Consider the following 12,373-nt stretch of genomic DNA (forward strand, 5'->3'; position numbering starts at 1 on the left):
ATCCCTATTTTACAGATGAGAAAACTGAGTCTTCTTCATAGACCTTATGGTAAAGGGTCTGGCGATATAGAGATTCCTTGCTAAATCTGGAATCCCAAGCAGATAAGATGCCCAGATTACCAATTCAGAACTCCATGGCATCATAGAAATGATCTAGTTCAAGAATTCTTAATCTTTTTTTGAATCAACCCCTCTAGCAAGGCAGTCTGGGGAAGAGCCCCCTCCTTCTTTTCAAGTCTTCTTACACCTTGCTCTCCAAAATATCTTCTTCATCCGGGGACCCTGGCTTCCTGGTTGTCCCACCTTTCAGTTCTGGAAAATTTCTCTGGCTGTCCCCCATGACTGAAATGGTCTCCTTCCTCTGCTCTGACCAATGATTTCTCTGTAAGTCTCAACTAAAATCCTTCTTTCTAAAGGAAGCCTTCCCAAGCCTTCTCTCTTTAAATGATTTCTTATTAATCCTGTATGTAGAGCTTGCTTTGTGTATTTGTTTGGATGTTGTCTTCCCCATGAGATTATAAACTCCCTGAGGGCATGGACTGTCTTTTGCCCATATATATTCCCAATTCTTAGCACTGTTCCTGACTATATATATATATATATATATACATATATATATATATATGTATATATATATATATATATAATTTTATTGATGGAAGCCTATGGACCCCTTCTCAGAATAGTGTTTCTGAATACAAAAATATAGGATTGTAATTAGGCCAATTATATGGAAAGATAGTTATTTTTAAAGGTTCCCAGACCTCAATCTAATCCAAAGCCTTCATTGTATCCTGAGGTTCCGGACAGTTAAGTGACTTTTTCACCTAAAGTTACATGGGTGGCAAGCATCCAGGTGGCTGTAGTAGGGAGGGTGCAGTTGCAGAAGTCCTGGAAGTAAACCCTTTCTCCAACTTAACCATCTTGGTGTCCTTGAGTAAGTCACTTAACCCCTTGGTTATTGTGAGGACCAAATAAAATCATTTATGTAAAACACTTCTGACCTGGAGTCAGATCCACATCCCCTCAGGTCACAGGACCTGGAATCAGACACTTACTAGCTGTGTGACCCTGTGCAAGACTCTCTCCTTGAATTTCTTCTGTAAAATTTGGATAACAGTGGCACCTCCTTCCCAGGGTTATTGTGAGGATCAAATGAGGCAATATAAGGAAAGCTCTCTGCCAGCCTTCAATGAGTGCTGAGATGTTGATGATAGTGACACTGAAATGACAAAACTGGAAGGATTAATGCACAGATCCTTGAATTTCCTGTCTTGTGCCCTGTCCACAGCACCATGGTGCTGCAGAGGAGAAACTCAAATGGTACCTTGGCATTGAAACATGACAATATGAAGTATTCTTGCAAGTCTCAGTCTCCCTCCCTCCCTCCCTCCTTCCTTCCTTCCTTCCTTCCTTCCTTCCTTCTTTCTTTCTTTCTTTCTTTCTTTCTTTCTTTCTTTCTTTCTTTCTTTCTTTCTTTCTTTCTTTCTTTCTTTCTTTCTTTCTTTCTTTCTTTCTTTCTTTCTTTCTTTCTTTCTTTCTTTCTTTCTTTCTTTCTTTCTTTCTTTCTTTCTTTCTTTCTTTCTTTCTTTCTTTCTTCCTTCCTTCCTTCCTCCCTTCCTCTCTCCTCATTTCTCTTTGATATAAGATCTATATTCAATATTTGCTGTAAAGATGGATTTTAAAAATATTTACATTTATTTTCTCACTCTAATGGCATTGGTCTTGTTTGTGAAAAAGGTTTTAACTTGATGTACAGGAAACATCTATTTTAACTTTCATGCTCACCTCCATTTGACTAAGAATTTCCCCTTTAGCCATAGTTATGCAAGGCACTACTTTCCATATTCTATTTTTTTAATTGCATGACAATTTATATTCAGGTCACATATCTACTTAAGGTGTAAAATGTCATTGGTCTCAACCTGATTTCTGCCAAACTGCTTTATAGTTTACCAGCCATTCTTTTCAAATAGGGAGTTCTTCCTTATCCCAGTAGTTGGTGTCCTAAGAGACTATATACTCAGTTGCTTTGTAATCTTGCTTATCTAACCTATTCCACTGATCAACTTCTAAATTTTTTAACAAGCACCAGACAATCTTCCTGATGACTGTACAGTTTGGTGGTGTCCCTTCATTTCTATTTCTTCCACCAATAGTTGCCTTTTGTTTATCCAAATGGATTCTCTTTATTATTTGACTAGTTCTATATTGTGACCCCTTGGTAGTTTGGTATGGCACTTTCTGCCAATTAATTTAGGTAATATCATCTTTTTTTTAATTATATTAGAATAGTCCAACCATGAATATCTCTTCAATTAGTAAAGACTACATTTTTGAGGAGTAGTTTGTAACTATAGCCATATACAGGGATGTGCTGGTAAATGCTTAACAACCAGGCTGGAGAGGAGATGAAATGATGCATACACACTTTTAAGTTTAATTTGCATGATTAGCACTTTCTTAAGAATAGGCAACCAACAAAACAATAAATCAAGCCCTTATTTGTAGTATTTGCTGATTTCTGATATATATACTCTCACTGAAAATTTAACAGTTGGCTCTCACAAACTAGTTATTGCTGGCTCTAGAACACCCCCTTTTATATGTGTATTCAGTAAGCTTTAGTAGATCAACTCCCAAATACTTTATGCACTTAAAAATTATTTTGACTATAATTTCTGTGTAGAGCTGAATTTCATTAGTGGAACACAGAAAAAAAAAATTTTTTTTGTGGGTTAATTTTATATCCTGAATAATTTTTTCGTTAATATCTGGGATTTGGGGGCAGCTGAGTAGTTCAGTGGATTGAAAGCCAGGTCTAGAGATAGGAAGTCCTGAGTTCTAATCTGGCCTCAGACACTTCCCAGTTGTGTGACCCTGGGCAAGTCACTTAATCCTCATTGCCTCACCCTTACCACTCTTCTGCCTTGGAACCAATACACAGTATTGATTTCAAGATGGAAGGTAAGGTTTTTTTTAAAAATTAAAAAAAAATCTCGGATTCCCTAAATCATCATATAAATTACAAATAGAGATAATTATAGCTGTGCCCATTCTATCAACTTTTTAACTTTAGTTTAATTGCTATAATTAGAATTTCTTGAACTCTTACTATATCTAATACCAATTCTGACAAAGGATATTCTTGCTTTTTCTCTGATTTTCTTGGTAAAGTTTTAAGTGTTTCTTCATTATGAACAGAGCTAGCATTAATTTTTAAATGGATTTTTATCATATGAATGGAAGGTATGTTTATTTCTATATTTTATAGTATTTTAATGTAGGGGAATTCTATGTCTTGTCAAATACCTTTGGTTTCTCTTTCAGTAAACTGAGGGATTTTTATTATTTTCATTATTGATTTGGTCAATTATGTTTATAGTTTTCTTAAAACTGAACTCATTTCTACATTCCTACTTAAAATTCAATTTGATCATAGTAAGTACTATACATAACTTTCTCTCTGTCTCTGTCTCTGTCTCTGTCTCTCTCTCTCTCTCTCTCTCTCTCTATATATATATATATATATATATATATATATATATATATATATATACACAAAACTAAATATAATGCACTCAATGCCAATTGCATTGTCTCATCTCTACCCTGCTCACTATTATTTCCCTGCATTTGTCAATCAGTTACCTAATGGTGTAGGAAGAAAAAAGGGGTTAATTATAAAAAGGTTGGACTGGATTATTTAAGAATAGGGTCACCAGGAATTTAATTAATTCCAAAGAGTTCTATTTACAATTTATTTACAAAATATAGAAAGAGTGAAGTTAGAAAATCAGAGAGAGGATAGGCTCAAAAACAGGCAGGGGAGTTTAGTCCTTAACCAAAAAGGCCTTGTAGCCGAGGACCTGGGGATGCAGGGAGCCTCTCTCAAGACGTAGGTCTCTCCTGAGGCTAGTCTCTTCAGAAAATCCAGGAAAAGAGTCAGCCTTTTTCACTCACCACATGTCATTGCAAAGGGGAGAGATTCAAAGACAGTCTCAACACATACAGAGTCTCAGGTCCAGTCAGCAGATTCTTCATCAGCCTCCAACTCAAACTCAGAACTCCAGAAGAAATCAGAAATTCTCTGAAGATCTCAGATGAAGATCTCAGACAAATCTCCAATGAATCTCCTCCACAGGAAGTTGTAACTCCCTTTTAAAGACAGTTTCTTTTGCATCACTTCCTGTGCCTTCCTCCACTTTTTATATGGACAAATCATAGTCTAAACTTTAGACTCTAAAGCTTTTTTTAGGACTGTCCAGGGGGAATTCAGTCGATTCTGGTTTGTCACCCACTATTGCACACGTGGGTCATAGACCTCCCTCACTTCATGACTAAGTGGGATGTTTACTTACACTTTTGGTGATTAAATCTAAAAAAATGGACAGGGGATTTAATTTCATTTTCACATTCAGAGGAGAGATTTAATTTAATCTTCACACTGGAGAATAGATCAGGAAGGTCAAGTTTCCAGAGCATGCTAGAAGTTGCTTGATCTGAACTTCTGAAGACACACTGCTTTAAAACATATAAATATTATATCTATATATTATATATGAGAGAGATAGAGACAAATGGAGAAAAGGAGAGAGAGAAAGACCTCTTTGTTGATATTGTACTTTTTCTATTAAATGTTGCAGAACAATTGTTGATCTTTATTGGTGTCCTCCAAAGCAGTTTATGATGCCAATGAAATAACATTTTATTGTTATTATATTATAAAGATAGGATAGCGAGATGGTGCAGTGGATAGAATGCTGGACCAGGATCTTCAAATCTAGCCTCAAACACTTACCAACTGTGTGACCCTGGGCAAGGCACTTTACCCTATTTGCCTCAGTTTCCTCATTTGTAAAATGACCTGGAGAAGGAAATGGCAAACCACTCCAGTATTTTTGCCAAGAGTCATATGTGACTGAAAATGACTGAACAACAATAGCAATTATAATTTCTAATAGCAAAAATAAGAAGGGGTCCATCTCTCTCTGGTGTAACCAATCAATCGTCCTATATTTATTAAGGAACATATGCCAAGTACTGTGCTGGGTGCTGGAGACAAAAAAGAAAAGAGTGAAACAGTGAGCATTCCAATTAAAATAATATGAAATCAGCAGTAGACAAAGTCAGAAGCATGCTGGGATTTGGGAATATTTCTGTTGGAGGTTTGCATTTGGCAAAAAGCTAAGTACATTTTGTCAAGTCCATTTTGTTCCCATATGGAGTTTAAGAGAAATTGAATGTGTCTCATTTTGCTAATATTTTGTTGTATCAAATGTCCTTTTCCCTTTTGTAACATGCATTTGATGTTAACAGTTATTTAAATGAGACTTTTAAAGTTTGAATTATAAATTCCTATGTCACCTAAAGCAAATGGACCTTGAGTTCAAAAAGCTTGTAGTAATAAATTCAGAAACCTGCTAAGCTTGGGTGACTTCTGGACCTTGACAAATGCATTGTCTTATCTCTTCTCTGCCCACTGCCATTTCCCTGCATTTGTCAATCAATTTTCTAATGGAGAAAAGATAGGAAAGGTCAAGGATGCTTTCCAGAGCTTTCCCCTAGGGTATACTGGAAGTTACTTGATCTGAACTTTTGAAGACATTCTTTTAAAATAGATTTCAAAAAATGTTTTTTCTTGATAGTCTTTAAAAAACCCAAACAACCTTACTTTCTGGCTTAGTATCAATTTTAAAGTAGAAGAGCATCCTAGGCTAGGCAATCGGGGTTAAGTGACTTGCCCAGGTTCATGTAGCTAGGAAATGTCTGAGGCAAGATTTGAACCTAGGACTTCCTGACTCCAGGTCTAGCATTCCATATACTATGCCACCGAGCTGCCCCTCTTAATGTTCTTTTTAAGGAATATCACTCTTGCTTCCTATTGACCCTCTCCAACCTCAGTGGAACCCTCCATTATAATGAAGAAATACAATTAGGCAAAGCTAACACGTGGGTTATGATAACTGTTTCCATCTGTAGACTCCCCAACCTCTCTGGCATAGCGAGGAGGCAGACTTTGTTGTTAGTCCTCTGAAGTCAGGATTGGTCAATGCATAGATCAGATTGGGAAATTTCTTGATGACTGTAGTTCTCTTCTTTACTGTAGTCATCACATGCATTGTTTTCATTCTTATTTTGATCTATATATTTCTTGGGAATTTTCCCAAGTTTCCTGTAATTTTACTTATTCATTACTTCTTATCAAGGCATGACTGTGTATGCGTGTGTGAGAGAATCAAATTAACAGTATCAAAGATGGAAGGGTAATCTGACCTCTAATGAAGAGGAAATTAAGGTAATTATTAAGAACTATTTTGCCCAATTATAGGGCAATAAATATGACTAGGTGAAATGGGTGAATATTTGCAAAAATATAAATTGCATAGATTAATAAAAGAGGAAATAGAATACTTTAATAATCCCATATCAGAAAAAAAAATCGAACAAATCATCAAGGAACTTCCTAAGAAAAAATCCCCAGGGCCAGATGGATTCACAAGTAAATTCTATGAAATATTTAAAGAACAATTAATCTCAATATTATACAACCTATTTGACAAAATAGGCAAAGAAGTAGTCTTACCAAATTCTTTTTATGATGCAAATATGGTACCGATGCCAAAGCCAGGCAGGTCAAAAACAGAGAAAGGAAATTACAGACCAATCTCCTTAATCAACATAGATGCAAAAATCCTAAATAGAATTCCACCAAAAACATTCTAGCAATGATCAGGAGGATTATTCACTATGATCAAGTGGGATTTATACCAGGAATGCAAGGATGGTTTAATATTAGGAAAGTCATCCACATAATTGACCATATCAACAAGCAAACCAACAGAAACCATATGATTACCTCAAAAGATGCAGAGTAAACCTTTGACAAAATACAACACCCATTCTTATTGAAAATACCAGAAAGTATAGGTATAGAAGGGCCATTCCTCAAAATAATGTGAACAGTATATATTTAAAACCATCAGTAAGTATAATCTGCAATGGGGACAAGTTAGAAGCCTTTCCAATAAAATCAGGAGTGAAGCAAGGATGCCCGTTATCATTTCTATTACTTAATATTGTATTAGAAACATTAATGGTAGCAATTAGAGAAGAAAAATAAATTGAAGGGATTAAAGTAGGCAATGAAGAAATTAAACTACCACTCTTACCAGATGATATGATGGTCTACTTAAAGAATCCAAGAAAATCAACTAAAAGGCTAATGGCTTTTTTAATAGCTAAAGGCTAATTAACAACTTTAGCAAAGTTTCAGGGTACAAAATAAACCCACATAAATCTTCAGTATTTCTACATATTTCCAACAAAACTCAGCAGCAAGAGCTAGAAAAAGAAACTCCATTTAAAATAACCCTAGGTAATATAAAATAGTTAGGAATCTATCTGCCAAGACAAACACAGGAATTATATGAAGACAACTACAAAACACTTTTCAAAGAATAAGAGCTGGATCTAAATAATTGGAAAAACATTAATTGCTCATAGGTAGGACAAGCTAATATAATAAAAATGACAATCCTACCCAAATTAATCTACTTATTCAGTGCCATACCTAATAAACTACCAAAAAACTTTTTTTATAGAATTAGAATTTATAGAATTAGAAATCTGTTACACTAAAAACTACATTTCCCAGGAGCCCACTGACTTCCTTTCATTACATACTTCCTGTAGACAGGGGATATTAGGCAGTGGGAATGCTGGTCCTAGCCTCTTTGCTTCCTGTCGGTGACTGTGTTAGTAAGCAGGGATTTTGAACAGGCTGATTAGCCATGGGCATGTGGTTTTATTTTGTTACCTTTTTATTCCTTTACTTCTAATGATCATTAATAAATCTTTTTAATATCATATTTTAATTATTGATGATAAAATTTTTTACAAAAGTTCATCTGGAAGAACAAAAGATAAAAAATATCAAGGGAAATAATGAAAAAAAATGTGAAGGAGTGTGACCTAGCAGTACCAGATCTTAAATTGGACTATAAAGCAGTGGTCACCAAAAATATGGTACTGGCTAAGAGAAGGATGGGTTAGTGGAATAGACTAGGAGTAAATTACCTCAGTAAGCTAGTGTTCAATAAACCCAAAGATTCCAACTTTTGGGACAAGAACTCACTATTTGACAAAAACTGCTGGGAAAATTGGAAAATATGGGGAAAATCAAGTTTAAATCAATATCTCACACCCTATGCCAAGGAAAATTCAAAATGGGTAAATGACTTAAATATAAAGAGTGAAATCATAAATAAATTAGGCAAACATAGAATAGTAAAATGGCCAAATCTGTGGGAAAGGAAGCAAGAGATAGAGAATATTAAAAAATATAAAATGAATGATTTTGTATATCAAATTAAGAAGATTTTGTACAAACAAAACTAATACAACAAACTGGGGAAAATTTTATAATAAAACTCTGTGACAGTTGTAATTTCACAAATATATAAGGAACTAAGTAAAATTTATAAAAAAATCAACAAATGGTCAAGGGATACAAATAGGCAGTTTTAACATGAAGAAATCAAGACTATCAATAAGCATATGTAATGGGGAAGTATCCTTGAGTGATGTTAGATGTTACAACCCACTTAGGAACTCCCCAAGGCAAGTTAAGCACAAAACCCTTGGTTTATGGAAACAAAGTTTGTTTTAATAAAGGGAATAAGGGAAACTGGCAGATAGGACGCTAGCACTCTTCTAACTACCTCCACCCAACTTCTAAGTCCCCTGCTTAAGGGGAGCCTTCTGTTTCTTCTCTGGGCCTACCTGTGGCTCCCTATGCCACCTAAAACCCTTTCCTCCACTATCTGACTTATCCTAATCTTCCCCTCAGTAATTAATAAAGGGAAATAGCCTGGGTTTAGCTACTGTACTAAGTAACCCAAAGTTATAGATGGAAAGCTTTGGATTACCTTATCCAAAAAAGAGGAATTCTGGTAGATGGACCACTGGCAGATGATCTTTGGACTCAGGGAAATGGTTTCCTCCAAATAAATTCTCTACCTAGAAATCAAAGATTTCTCCATGAAATCTTAACTATCTAGGGAGAATTTCTTAGAGCAAAACCCCTCCTTCAGCTTGATAAAAATTCAGACAGAGAGTTAAAAACCTACTTCCAGCTCAGAGGAAAATCCAAGAAGGGAGTGAAGTTTGGTTATTTTCAGTTCAGACTCCCACAATTCCTTTTCTACCCAGAATCCTCTCCCAGGACTTATCTCAAAATTCCCTTCTTTTAACTAACCCTAAAAACCAAGCTATATTCCTATTTATATGAAAAATTATTCTAAATCTCTCTTGTTTAGATAAATGCAAATCAAAGAAATGCTGAGGTACCACCTCACATCAACATATTGGCCAATATGGCAGCAAAAGAAAATTATAAATATTGGAGGGGATGTGGCAAAATTGGGACACCAACACACTGCTTGCAGAGTTGTGAATTAATCCAACCATTCTGGAGGGCAATTTGGAATTATATTCACAGGGCTTTAAAAGAAGGCTTGCTCGTTGATCTAGCCATAACATCAATAATTTCATTTTTTCTTAAACTTATCCTGTTTGAAAAGTGGGTTTGTACCCCAAATAGATAATGAGGTAAATATTTGTGCAAAAATATATTTATAGCCAGGCTCTTTGTAGTAGCAAAAAATTGGAAAATGAGGGGGTGTCCATTGATTGGGGAATGGCTGAACAAATTGTGGTATCTGATAGTGATGGAAGGAATGATGAACTGGAAGAACCTCCAAGAATTAATGCATAGTGAAAGGAGCAGAAAGGAGCAGAACCAGGAGAACATTGTATAAAGAGACTAAAACATTGTGGCACAATTGAATGCAATAGATTTTTCTACTAGCAGCAATGCAATGACCCAGGACAATCCAGAGGAATTTAGGAGGAAGAACACTAGCCACATCCAGAGGAAAAAAAAAACTGTGGGAGCAGAAATGAAGAAAAAAAATTATCAATCATGTGCTTCAGTGGGGATAAGATTGATTGATGTTTTGATGTTAATGCAAATATGAATATAACATGGAAATAGGTTTTGAACAATGATACATATATAGCCCAGTGGAATTGCTTGTCAGCTCTGGGATGGAGAAGGAAGAAGGGAGGGAAAGAACAAGAATCATGTAACCATGGAAAAAATATTCTAAATAATTAAATTGAAAAAAGAAAAAGTAAATAGGTTATAAACCTTAAAGTACCATAGGTAAAAGAATTGTTTAGTTGGCTTTTATCCGGTGAGGATGCCCTGTCTCTACATAGCCATTCGACCTGGGTCACATGAAATATCATGAACCTCATTTTACAGTAATATCATTTTGCCATCCAATATGTGTGGTTAGCAGAGTTCTAAACACTATGCCAACTGGGTTAAATAGACATGATCCCTGCACTCTAGATATTCAGAATCTAAGACAACAACCTTGACTCAACCATTTACACGGTGCACAGAAAGCTTAAATGTCTGCTATCTTTATACGCCAGCTAAGAAAGGAGAAGATGTATTGCCCAAAGCAGTAGTTTTGACGCTAAGTGAGGTTTTTTCCTAACTCATCCAGTTAAGATTTTCAGGACACATTTCAGATCTGTATTACAGCAATCACAAGAAGTTGGGTAAACAATATCATTGGCAAGATATATGACTGACAAAGGAAGCGGGTTCATTGTTTAATGAGATCCTGGTATGGCTGGTGGACAGTCTGCTTGCTATATTCATACTCAGATTATGTCAAGATATCTAATATTGGGCAGACTTCTTTCTTGTAGAAGTTTCACTGGATAACATGGGCAAAAGTCACATGTGATTAGCAAGGGTGGATGGGTCACAGTCTCTACTGTGAGAGGTAATGCCCACATGAATTGAGCCATAAATCCATTGAAATGTTAAAGCTACTCATGAAATCAAATCCTCATACCTTAAAAAAGAACTAACAGCAGGAGAACTGTTTCTACTTGGAGACCTCTGCCTATCGACTTTTAATCTTACTAATGGCTATAGTGACAGCTGTACTAGACTACTGAGACTTGGTTGTCAAAAAATTAAGTACTGTATTATTTTATGATGGATTTTTCTTATTATATAAGTAATATTATTTATGCTGAATGTCAGAAGCTGCCTGAGCAGGTATTTATAGTCTTTGGATGCAGAAGCAAAACTCCATCTAGTTAAGGTTAGATGCCCAATGGTCATTCCTTTTGCTCTGTTGGATGGAACAAGGATTTGATTGTTGTAAGTGCTCCTTCTAGCAAGGCAAATCAGAGTCCCATATGTACCTCCCCTTCTTCCATGATTATCATGCATGTTTTCTCTTAAATAATCCATAAAGCACCTCCCAAAATTACTGAAGGCTCCACCCTTTTTTTAGTAACTCACATGCTATACTGGGCATCTAGGTGATATGTGGATAGAGCACTTGGCATGGAGTCAGGAAGACCTGAGTTAAAATCTAGACTCAAGGAGAAGCAAGGTGGCTCAGCTGATTGAGAGCCAGAAACAGGAGATCTTGGATTCAAATCTGGCCTCAGAAATTTACTAACTGTGTGACCCTAAGCAAGGCACTTAACCTCCATTGCGTATCCTTTACACTCTTCTCCTTTGGAACCAATCCATAGTATTGAATCTAAGATAGAAGGTAAGAGTTTAAAATAAAATAAAATAAAATAAAATCTGGATTCAGAAACTTCCTAAATGTGTGAATCTGAGCAAGTCACTTACCCTCTGCCTGCTTCAATTTTCTCATGTATAAAATAGGAATAATAATAATAACACACAATTCCCAAGTTTGCTGTGAGGATTAAATAATGTGATCATTGTAAAGCACTTAGCACAATATCTGTCACATAGTAAGTACTATTTAAGTTTTAGCTATTTATTATTATTATACAGCCATCACTCAATCTGTTTACATGACATCTTTTATCATTGCTCCATCCCCTGTCCATCTCTCTTTTGTGTTAAATATATACTTGATAATATGTTTTCTTTTCCTTTTCCTTTCATCCTCTAGATCTTGCCATCAGCCTTGCTGCTGAATCCTCCTATATAGGTTGTATTCTCTAATTGTAATGTGATTCCTTTCAGAGCAAAAACTATCTTATTTTTCTATATATATTTCTAGAATTTAAAATATTGCTTGACACATAGAATAAAAGCTTTTTCATTCTTCTATCTGCCCATCCATCCACCCACCCATCTTTCCATCCATCTATCCATCCATACATACATCCATGTGTCCTTCTATCCATTCATATTTGACTTCTCATGTACAAGTTAGCATTATAAATACATTGAAATTTGTTTTATGACCTATAAAACAATGACCATTTGCTTTCTGGATTACTAATAATTATT

This window comes from Monodelphis domestica, chromosome 8 (genome assembly GCF_027887165.1).
Source record: "Monodelphis domestica isolate mMonDom1 chromosome 8, mMonDom1.pri, whole genome shotgun sequence".
Taxonomy (NCBI): Eukaryota; Metazoa; Chordata; class Mammalia; order Didelphimorphia; family Didelphidae; genus Monodelphis; species Monodelphis domestica.